We start from the raw sequence: 11,518 nt of genomic DNA on the forward strand, positions 1-11,518 counted from the left end.
TGATCTAGGAGATCTGAACCAATCTCTTTAGTGGTTTTCTTATCTTTGAAAGATAATCTTTTTTAAGTGTTTCCTTCATTTTATAATAGTTTATCCATTTAAAATAAATAAGTGTTCTAAAATAAATTATTTATTTTAAATTTTAATATATATTTTTAATTTTAATTTTTAATTAATATTGCTTTTATTATTTGATAAATAATATTTTAATAAAAATATTTTTATTTTTTATTTTTTTAAATATATAATATAAAATAGTCAACTATATCATTAATTAAAAGCTACGAGATGGATGTATTAGTAATTTAAAGAATAGTTAAACTTATCTCTCTTAAATCTTATTTATTTTAAAATATGTACCAACTTTTCTAAATATAAAACTAGTATAATATCCGTGCTTTCACACGGGTAAATTAATTTTGGAATGTAGATATAAATTTATAAGAAATATGTTTAAAAAATGTTAACTATAATTGTGTAAATATAAAGTCGAATGATGAAATCAAAATAAAAGAATAAAAGATATGTAATATTTTACACAAAAATAGTGGTAAAGTTGAGTAACAATGTCAACAGAAAAAAAAAAAGACAACAAAGAAATGAAAATACAACATGTGTTACAATCATTCTTGAGATTTGTGTAGATTATGAATCATGAATCTCCATAGTGAACAAAATGAATTAACATGTAAAGAATAACATTTATATAAGATGACAACTCAGAATACCTATTGAGCAATAAATGAGAGAAAATAACTTGTATTTAAATACCTATTAAATATTATGAAAAACTTCCTTGAAGACATAAGTGGTAGTATGCATAGCCTTTTTATCTTTGTCATGAATCAAAATCTTAAGACCTTCTTTAGTCTTAACTCTAGAAAGTGTGACATACAATTAACCATGACTAAAAACATCTTTTGGTAAGTACAAGCGAATGTTATTTAAAGATTGACCCTGAGATTTGTTAATTGTCATAGCAAAATAAACTGTAATTGGAAATTGCCTTCTGACCAACTTGAAAGGTCATGGTGATTGTGAGGGGGACAAAGACATTCTTAGAATATTCTTTTCAGAAATGATCTTACCTTCAATGACATGATTAACAAACCTTGTTACAGTGAGTTGTGTACCATGGCATAATCCTTCAGATTGATCCAAGTTGTGTAACAACATAATTGTGGTCCCAATTTTCAACTTTATTGAATGATTAGGCAAACCTGATGTTTTTAAGAGCATTTAAGAATTCAGGTGTCAAGTGTTCAAATGCATCAAAGTCAGTTGCTTTAGATCTATCTACAGAATCACTATTAAATTATTCCTTTTCTTCTCCTTAAAATCAAAAAATAAATGTATTTGGGTTTAATGATAAATAGTAGGAGTACATAAGTTACAAAATTAAATATAGTATTAAAACATGAATAATACATGCAAGAAGGTTTGTGATGTATTGATTGATATCATCCACTACTTTAATTGTTGAAGTCAAAATTGCACGACTTTGAAGGTAATTGGCATCATGGTAGTTATGAATGAGATCAGGGTAGGTACTTTCAACAATAACCTCAATAGGGTCTGAAAAATTAGAAATTAGAAACTCTTAGGGAATTGAAATTTCAACATAACCATCATTTGGTTCAGACATTCTCCCATCTCCAATTTTCAAGATCCGCTCAGAAAAAGTTCGAACATAACCATCATTTGAACAAATAGGATCTCATGTTTCAGTTGATTCTCTCAAGACTTCCTCCTCCTCCTTCTCCTCCTCCTCAGGACCCTTAGTTTTCCTTTTTTGTTTCTTAAAAATTTCTTCTGTTTTATCAGTTGTATCCTGTATTGCCTTTTGGCATTTTTTAATGAAATGTGTTTGTTTCTCTTCATTTATTTTTTTTCTTATGTCTTTTTGATTGATGACAAAGGGGGAGAAAACATAAAGTATCTAAGGGGAAGAATTAATGCTCATTTTGATATCTAATCTCCTTAAAAACCCAAACATTGGTTAATGTTTTTGCTAACAACTACTTCGAAAAAGAGTTTGTTAAGTGTTTTTGCAGGGTCATATCTCAAGAATCAGAATGGTTAAAATCAAATATCTGAAGATGTCACGAAGTATAAAAGATTAGAATATAAGTTACCAGTTTTTGATGAAATGGTCTTCTATTTGAGTTTGAATTCCTTCATGTTGATAATTGAAAAGTTCTTTCTGAAAATCATGGTTTTGGAATCCAGCTATAAGAGAGATTTTCTTCTATAGTAATCAGACTTGAAAAGTCAAGGTTCCGATAAGAAAACCATCTCTTTTAAAGAAGTTAACCAGATCTAAAGTTTCTTCAAAAGAACTCAACAAAGCTTCTGAAGTAAAGATTATGAAGTGAAGCCTATTAGGATGATGATGTTATCAAACCAATGCTTTGAACAACATCAATCAATTTCTGAAGATAAACCAGATTATGACAGAAAATTCACTCTGATATTTCAAAAAGATTAATCAGGAAAGTCTTCTTTCATTTTGATTTTATCTTTATAGGATTATACATCTAAGGGGGAGCTTTGTGCTTCTATAAGATGTATTCTTCTGTGATTACCCTGTACAAAATTGTTCATCAAAATACATGTTTTGTCATCATCAAAAAGGGGGATATTGTTAGAACAAGATTTGGTTATACATTTATACCTTGAGTTTTGATGATAACAATGTTGTATTTGTGTGAGAATAATTTTGGTACCCTAATGGTTTGTTATTGTGTAGCTTTAACAACCAGTTCTGATTCTGAATATATGATGTGCAACGTCATCAATTTCTGAACTATGAGTTTCAAATCCGCTTTTGTGCCAACTATTAGAAGTTATGAAATTTTTTCAATATTGTTGATGCAATGACCTTTCTGCTTCTGTGCTGATTCACTCATGAGAAGCTTATGAGGAGACAATATGTTGTTGCTGCAATGTTCTCTCAGTTCATGCTTCTAGACATGACACTGATCACCAAATCTCTGAAGAATGAAAAGCTTCTGAAGTTGTGTTATGTAGCTGAAGATTCTAAAGATCTCAAGCCAGACGATTGAAGTTATCAAGGTTCTGACTGAGGATTCTTAAGACTCTAAAGATCTTAAGCCAGACTACTGATAATGTCAAGGTTCTGACCAAAGATTATGAAGTTTTTGAGTCCAACTTTATGTTTCTTCATTTCATGTTTCATCAACTTCCATTTGAAGCCAATGAACTTAAAGATAAGATCAAAATAGGAGCATGTTCAAATAGTACATGGTACAAATCAAAAATCCTTTCTACTACTTGGTTTTGTGGGCAAGGACAGTATTATACATCACACTATCACTGATTTTATGGGTGAAAGACAGTACACAGTATCACTCATTTCCCATCCAACACTGGACAACTGCTCAAATGAGATTTCTCCATTTCCCCCTAAAATAGTCTTATATTCATGCTATATAAGTAAGACTTGAAAACTTGAAGAAAAGTGATGGTGACACAATATTTTGACAAGTTATTTTCTTTGTGAAAAGTTATCATTCTTTTGTACACATTTTTTCTTTAAGTGTTTATTATTCATTTGTGTAATATCCGTTTGTGTATAAGCATATTGTAACACACACAATATTATTCAAACTATTTGTTTGATTCCTTAAGGAGGTTATCATTGAGAAGACAAAGAAGGTTGTTCTTTGTGAGGCCTTAAGGAGACTAGGGTATAGTTAGATCCTTGAGAAGACAAAGAAGGTTATTCTTTATGTTTGTTGTAATTTGTTGATTATAATGGATTAAGTCCTTGTGTATAAGGAAACATCACCTTGACGGGTGGACGGGATTAACTTTATGTTTCAAGCGAACCAGGATAAAAATACTTGTGTTTTTATCTCTTTGTTATTAACTTGTTTGCGGTGCTCTTGTTTGGGAAAAAGATTTTGCTCGTAAAATCTAATTCAAACCCCTATTTCTTGTGGTTTTTACACCTTCAAAAATAACTTTACTCTTTTTGATGAAAAATAAATATATTTTTAAAACATATGATTTTTTAGTATAGTAATCAAGGGAAGGGGTATTACAATGACAGTCTTAATTGGAGATTTTGAGTATAGTAATTCAGATGGATTACAGTGACGATCTTGATTGGTGATTTTGAGTATAGTAATCCCGAGGGATTATAGTGATGGCCTGTGATTGGCAACATATAGGTTCAAGAGTGGAACCTTTTTGATGACGTTTTGATGTTCATGATGTTTTCTATGATATTGTTGATGTTGCATGTTTATATTGTTCATGACCATGCATTCATTTATTTCGGAGTTAGGTAGGAATTCAGTCAAGTGATGACCTAGTTTAGAGAGGAACTATGGCTATCTCACGTCTAGAGAGGGACACGGTTCAAAGAGGAACTAGAGACATGGGAAAATCAGTAATATACCTCTGATTCTAGAGACTTGGTACCACATGCATTTTATGTAGGAGTTGGTGGCATTAGCATTTGCATTTGCATTGTTATCTATTTGATTATTCTTTTGGGAGTGAATAATGTATTTTTTGAACTCGTTATTACTATCGTGTTACTGAATTTCACCACTAAAATTTGTAAGATATATTCTCACCCCTTTTATTGTTATGGCATCTATGCTCCCCTGGAGTACAGACAATCAGGTATTCAGCATTAGTAGTTGCTTGTGAGTTGGAAGATGACCTTGGAGGTTGTCTTCATTTATTTTTCTTTATTGCTTTTAGTTAGTGTCTATCTGCTCTGATCTGTAACACTAGGAATAGGCATGTTAATTATTTTGGAGTTTTCTGTTGAAGTTCATCATTATTATTTGGTGGTTTATTATATTACTGACGCTTATGAGGATTAATTGACTTTCCGCTGCGAGTTTGAAACTATTTTAATGAAATGAATAATTTGTGTGAAGTAACATTCCTAAACATGTACTATTTTCTATTTTATTTTAAGAGTCGGGGTTTAGGATGTTACATAGTGGCATCAGAGCAGGTCGGTTCGTTCGACCAAGTTTGGTGATTTTATCCATTGCCTAGTATGCGACATGTGTGTGAAATATTGTCGGTACACGTTTATTTTCTTACCGCTTACTAGCAGGAATGGGATTGAAACAAGTAGGGGTGAAGCTTATGCTTCTCTGAGATTCTTCTGGTGTGGAGGATTGGTTTAGCGGACTGCTAATTACAAGATTATAGTTGTTATTGAGGCTATGTTGTTTATAGAACCCAAAAAGCATACAAATTCGAGTTTTATTTCCGTCAGTTAAGTTAAGATGTCGTTGAGGGAGGACAATTAAGTACTTGTGATGTTTGCTTGTCTGAGAATGGACAATGGGTGGCGGCTAGTGATATGTCGATGATGTGTGAATTTTTCGATATTTTCCCTGCAGATAATTGTGACTTGCCTCCAGAACGTGAAGTTGAGTTCGCTATAGATTTAGTACCTGGTACTAGACGCAATGCTACAATGGGAGGCTCATAAGTTAGCTACGGAGATCAGAAGTTTTCTGGGGTTGGCCGGTTACTACAAAAGATTTATCGAAGGTTTTTCGGATATAGCCATTCCCTTGACTCAATTGAGTCAAAAGGGTTAAGCTTTTGTGTGCGATGTCCAGTGCAAAGAAATTTTTCAAGAACTGAAGAAGAAGTTGACGATGGCACCAATTCTAATTTTACCAGATGCAAAAGAATCTTTTGGGATGTATTGTTATGCGTCCAAGATGGGCTTAAGTGGTGTGCTTATGCAAGATGGCGAAATGGTAGCTTACAATTTGCGATGATTGGAGATTCATGAGAGAAATTATCCTACCCATGATTTAGAGTTGGCAGTAATAGTGATTATGCTGAAAGTTTGGAGGAAATTCGAGGTTTTAGGTGTTTAGCGATCATATGAGTTTGAAATACCTGTTTAATCAGAAGGAGCTACATATGAGACATAGAAGATGGTTAAAATTTTTAAAGGACTATGATTTTGGTTTGAATAACCTTCTTGGTAAAGTCAATGTTGTAGCAAATGCTTTGAGTCAAAAGTCCTTGCACATGTTAGCATTAATGGATAGAGAGTTGGATTTGATCGAGAAATTTAGAGACTTGAGCTTAGTGTGCGAGGTAATTGCTGATAGTGTGAGACTGAGCATGCTGAAGCTGAGTAATAATTTTCTCGATGAGATCAGAAATCGATGTACTTGGGCCAGAGATTGTGCAGCAGACTACTGAAAAGGTGAAAATGATCCAAGAGAAGATGAAATCACCTTAGAGTAGGCAAAAGAATTACCACGATAAGTGGATGAAGACTCTTGAGTTCCAAGAAGGTGATCATATATTTCTAGGAGTCACTCATGTGACTGGTGTTGGACGTGCACTGAAGTATAAGAAGCTTAATCCTTAGTTTGTTGGTCCATATCAGATTACTCAGAGAGTTGGATTCGTTGCCTACAGAATTGCCTTGCAAATGAATGGTTTTCAAGTGAGGGTAACTTAAATGTTGAGATATCACCTATAAAGATTGATGATCGAGATGTGAAGCAACTCAGAGGTAAATAGATTGTTCTAATGAAGGTTGTTTGAGGAGGACCTGCTGGAGGGAGCTTGACGTGGGAGCTAGAGAGTCGGATGAAGGAATCTTATCCAGATATATTTTTACCAAGTAATTTTCGAGGGCAAAAGTATTTTTAAGTGAGGAAGAGTTGTAACACCTCAATTTTTAAATCAACATTTTATTTAATTATTGGAGTGTTTATGTGCGTTATTTGTGTTATTTTGGTGTTTTGAGGAGATTTAGAGATATTTTAATAATTTAATAATTATTAGGAATATAGAATTTGAGAGCGTAAAAATAAAATATGATTTATTTAAATTATTAAAGATATTTAGATAATTTTAATTATTTAATAATAATTAGAGTAATTAGAATTATTTGAGATAATTCATATTTAGCTTAAATACATTTTTGGTCCCCTATTTAGATGGTTTTAACTTTTTTCTCCCCCTGTTACAAAATCTAAAAAAATTTATCCCCTTACTTTATTTTTTTTGAATTTTTTTGACCCCCTTTATTTTTACTGTGACAGTAATGATTGAAATAAAATTTATCCCCTTACTCATCCTTCTTTTTGCTCTTTTTCATTCAGGCGCAATCACATTAAGCCCGTTATCTCCACACACCCATAGCAAGGCGACCGGTTAGTGGCTCTGATCCTTTTTACACGGGATTCTAGTACCTACGTGGCATAACCCTTTGCTTATTCAGTTGTAGTTGCGGGGGATCAGACCGTAATCCGCCCTACCAAGTTCAGTACTAGAAACCGCTGAACCAACTGACAACTAGTCTTATTTTCAATTTTTTTTTAAGGTTCTACATCCGTTGGGTTAAGTGACCGGGTGAGGGTCACCAAACTTAGAAGGTGCATTCCTTGTTTTTTTTCCGGAACACTCACTTATATTTATCGGCTTCCCTGCGTAGAGTGCGTGTGAGATGGTGCTGACTGCGGAAATAAACAACTCAAGAGCTATAAGAAAAATGAGAACTCAAGGCTATGTCATAACAAGTATTCAAAATGATTTTCATATTCAGGAGATTTAAGGTGTTAAAACGATACCGATCTTGTGAACTTTTCCCAAGTCTCTACAAACCAACCTCAAATTATTCTATAACCTAAAACTTTCAACAAAAATGCAATTTTTTTTATTTAGAAAGAAAACAAAAACAAAACAAAACAAAGAACAAAAACAAAGAAAATAAAGTATTCCCTCCCCCACACTTAAAATATGCATTGTCCTCAATGAAAGAAACAAACATAAAATAAGAGAGATAAGAAAGAGGAAAGAACACACCCGAGTAGTCAAGGAGGATAGGTGATCACATAAGCAGCCTTTCTCAAAGAGATATATTCTACATTTTCTTCTTCTAAAGTGGGGTTGTCATGGAATAACTTTGGGTAATGTCCATTGAACTTAAATTTTTTATTAGTATCTTCGCCTTTTATTCCAGGATCAAAGAATCTTCTAAAAGTAAAAGTGTTAAATGGACACGTGAAGGTGATCTGATCTGGAATGTCAGCCAATGTCCAACCAAATGCCTTTTTATGCTTCCTTAAAACCTGCAAAAGCTTATTTTCTTGATTGAAATCAAGGTTAGAAGAAATTATAGCCGATAGTTTTTCATTCATCTCTAAATAAGCATATTTCATATTTTCAGGAAGTTGCCTCAACTCGAGGGAAGGTGGCTGCTCAATAGAAGGAGTGTTTGGAGCAGCCGGGATGTCAAGAGCTTTATCTACATGAACAACTTTATTTGCAACCTCATCTGCAGTAAGAATATCAACTTGCAAGGCAACCTCAATTTCAGCACAAACAGAGCAAATTTTAGTTTCAGTACAAATATCACAAGAATAAACATCATCAAAACCAGACAATGATGGAAAATCAGATGCAAACAAATCACTACAAGTATCATCAACAATTTCAGAAATCAAATCTATTTGAAAAACAGAATGTTCTTCCAAGGATTGTTGGTTTGATCCTTGAGCTTGCTGTATGACATTCACCAAAGTGGCAAGCTGCCCCAATCTGTGTTTGCAAAGTCTTTAAAGTAGAATCTACTTGTTGTTGAAACTGGAGATTATTTGCAGCCATTTGTTTGACAATATCTTCTAGTGAAGGTCCAGAAGGTGCAGAGCACACAACCTCAAATTCCTTCAGATGCTCATGCGGATCCTCACCTGCAAGACCACTAAACCTTGGAAACAAGTGTATTAAACCAGATTTCAATTCAAAAGGAACCGAAACATCAGAATATTCAATACAAAAGTCATTATAATTAACATCAGGAGCAGCAAACTACCTTAATGTTCTTTGATCATCCATGTAATAAAAAAAACACAGAAATACCAACTATGTCCGAAATAGACAAAAACAAATAGAAAGAAGAAAAACGATTAAAATAAATTCAGAAAAATAGAAAAGCACCAAACTTACTCTAATGACGTGAAATAAAAAATTTGAGATTTTTTTTTGGATTTTTTCGACACTATGAAAACAGTAAAAAATTAATGATCGCACGATTTTTCTGCTTCCAGTAGGCAAAAAACTTATACAATCAAACACAAATTTTCCAAAAACCGGTTTTTTCTGACTCTAGACGCAACTCTGAACGCGAAACTGTAGAAAAATTCAGAAAAATAATAGGAAATTGCAGAACAACAAAACACACAATACTTAAAACTAAACTATTGGCTAATTCGACAAGAATCCCCGGCAACGGCGCCAATTTGATCTGTTATCGCGCGCGGATCAAAAACGAGTATCTTTGACAAAACGTAGTTATCGACAAATTGACTCGGATTATCGTTCTCACAAGGATTCTTGAATGAATTAACCAATGATAGTAACGATTAATGGGGTTTTGGTTGGTTTAGGATTCAATTAAAAAAAATAGATTAAAATAAGTGATTATTGAAATAAGCTGTAGCAACAATTTACTAATTCGATCTTTGCCTATCATCGACTATCGTAATTCCAACCGCAGATTAACTATTCCTATTCGATTATAATATCAACTGACAAGCGCAATTGATAGTATAAGTTGTATGTTCCTATTATCCGAATTAAGGAAACGGGATTAAGTTTCATGAATTAAGCAAACATGAATTAAACGGACTTGATAACGAATTAAGCAAATGAAATCGTGACTATAGTTAGGATCACACAATCAATCGGATTAAATCAATATAGCATATGTAAATCGGATTAAGCAAACAAAATACATATATTAATATTGAAAGGAATAAAAAACCTGAATAAGAATTACTAAAATCTCAAGGTATCGGAACCCGAATACAACAAATTGTTTGGATCGATTAGTTCTTCATGAGAATTCTTGCCAAAGCTTTCAAGTATTTCGTGAATAGTGATAATCCTCATGTTATGCGGCTGCTAGGTATATGGAAAACAAGGAATTTGGTTTACAACCCAAACCCAAAACTAATGACCCAAAACTTAAATAAAACTAATGCTGCAACTTCAACGAATTTTCTGGCCCTGCTACAGTCTGATTCAGCTCTCGACTTCTGAACAAAAGTTGTATATCTTTTTCTTAGCTTTCCATCGACTGGTAGCACGTCTCAATCCGATACTCCTAGCTCAAGATATGATTTTTCTCGCGAAAGCTATTAATGCTGAAAATTAAATACGAAAATTAAATAAGTGCAAAAACAACATAAATTATGAAAACACATTAAAACATAAAAATAATCAAAGCAAACCGAAGAAATGCTTAAGTAAAAACATGGAAGAACGTGCATCAAAAATGCACTATGCACTGATCAGCGCCATACCAAATGACGTCTATGTTCATTGAAAATTAGATACGTCAGTTCAACTGGCGCATACGTAGTAAAATGTGTTATTTCCGTAATTATTCTTAAAAATAAGTTATTTTAAAATTTAAATTAAGAAAGATAGTTATTTTAAAAAAAAAAAACTCCAAAACTATTATTTAAATAAAAGTAAATTAATTATGCATTATAGAGTTTAATATTTGCATCCGTGAGTTAGACTTATGTCAAAATTTTCGTGTATATATATATATATATATATATATATATATATATATATATATATATATATATATATATATATATATATATATATATATATATATATATATATATATATATATATATATATATATATATAATATATATATATAAACAAGAAGGATAATTTCAAAATTTTATGTTGGTTATAGTTTTGGAATTAGAATATCCAAACTTATTAGGATTTATAATATATAGAAATATAGAAATTTTATAGGAATTATATGTTGATTAGGGTTGTGAGATTAGGAAAGATAGACTTATTAAAATATATAATATATAAATTTAAATTTAAATTTGAATATATAAATATAACTTTTTTTATTATTGTATTTGAAAAATTAAAATATGTTAATTATAAACACCATTATATTATTTGATACAATTTTTTCCCATAAAATATTAAAAATTTATATATATTTAAAAAAAAAATCAAAATCTTTCTTTCTTTTATGTTCTAAACCTCTAAATAAAGTGTTAGAATTTACATTCTTTAAGGTTAAGAGTTTGAACCTATCTATAAACTAATTAATAAATTATAATTAATATTATTTCAAAAAATTAAAATTAATAAATTATTTATTCTACCAATAAAATAAACAATTTGAAATTTATTATTTTTTAAATATATTTTAATTTTTTGGTATAATAATCTATATTATTATATTAAATAGTATGTAAAATATTATTATTATTTTTAAATATTTGACGTGACAAATTTAACTTAAATAAGTTAAACAAAAAACTAAAATTTTTAAATAATAAAACATTCAAGTTTTAAAATTTAGAAATTAAAAGTGCATTTAATCTTAACATAAAATCAAACTTTTCTTAAATAACTTTTTTGAAAACCTATTACTAAAATAACTTATATATACGTTGAATGATTACTATTTTGAGAAATCATTTGGTTTTCG

The sequence above is a fragment of the Lathyrus oleraceus genome, chromosome 7 (assembly GCF_024323335.1).
Source record: "Lathyrus oleraceus cultivar Zhongwan6 chromosome 7, CAAS_Psat_ZW6_1.0, whole genome shotgun sequence".
Taxonomy (NCBI): Eukaryota; Viridiplantae; Streptophyta; class Magnoliopsida; order Fabales; family Fabaceae; genus Lathyrus; species Lathyrus oleraceus.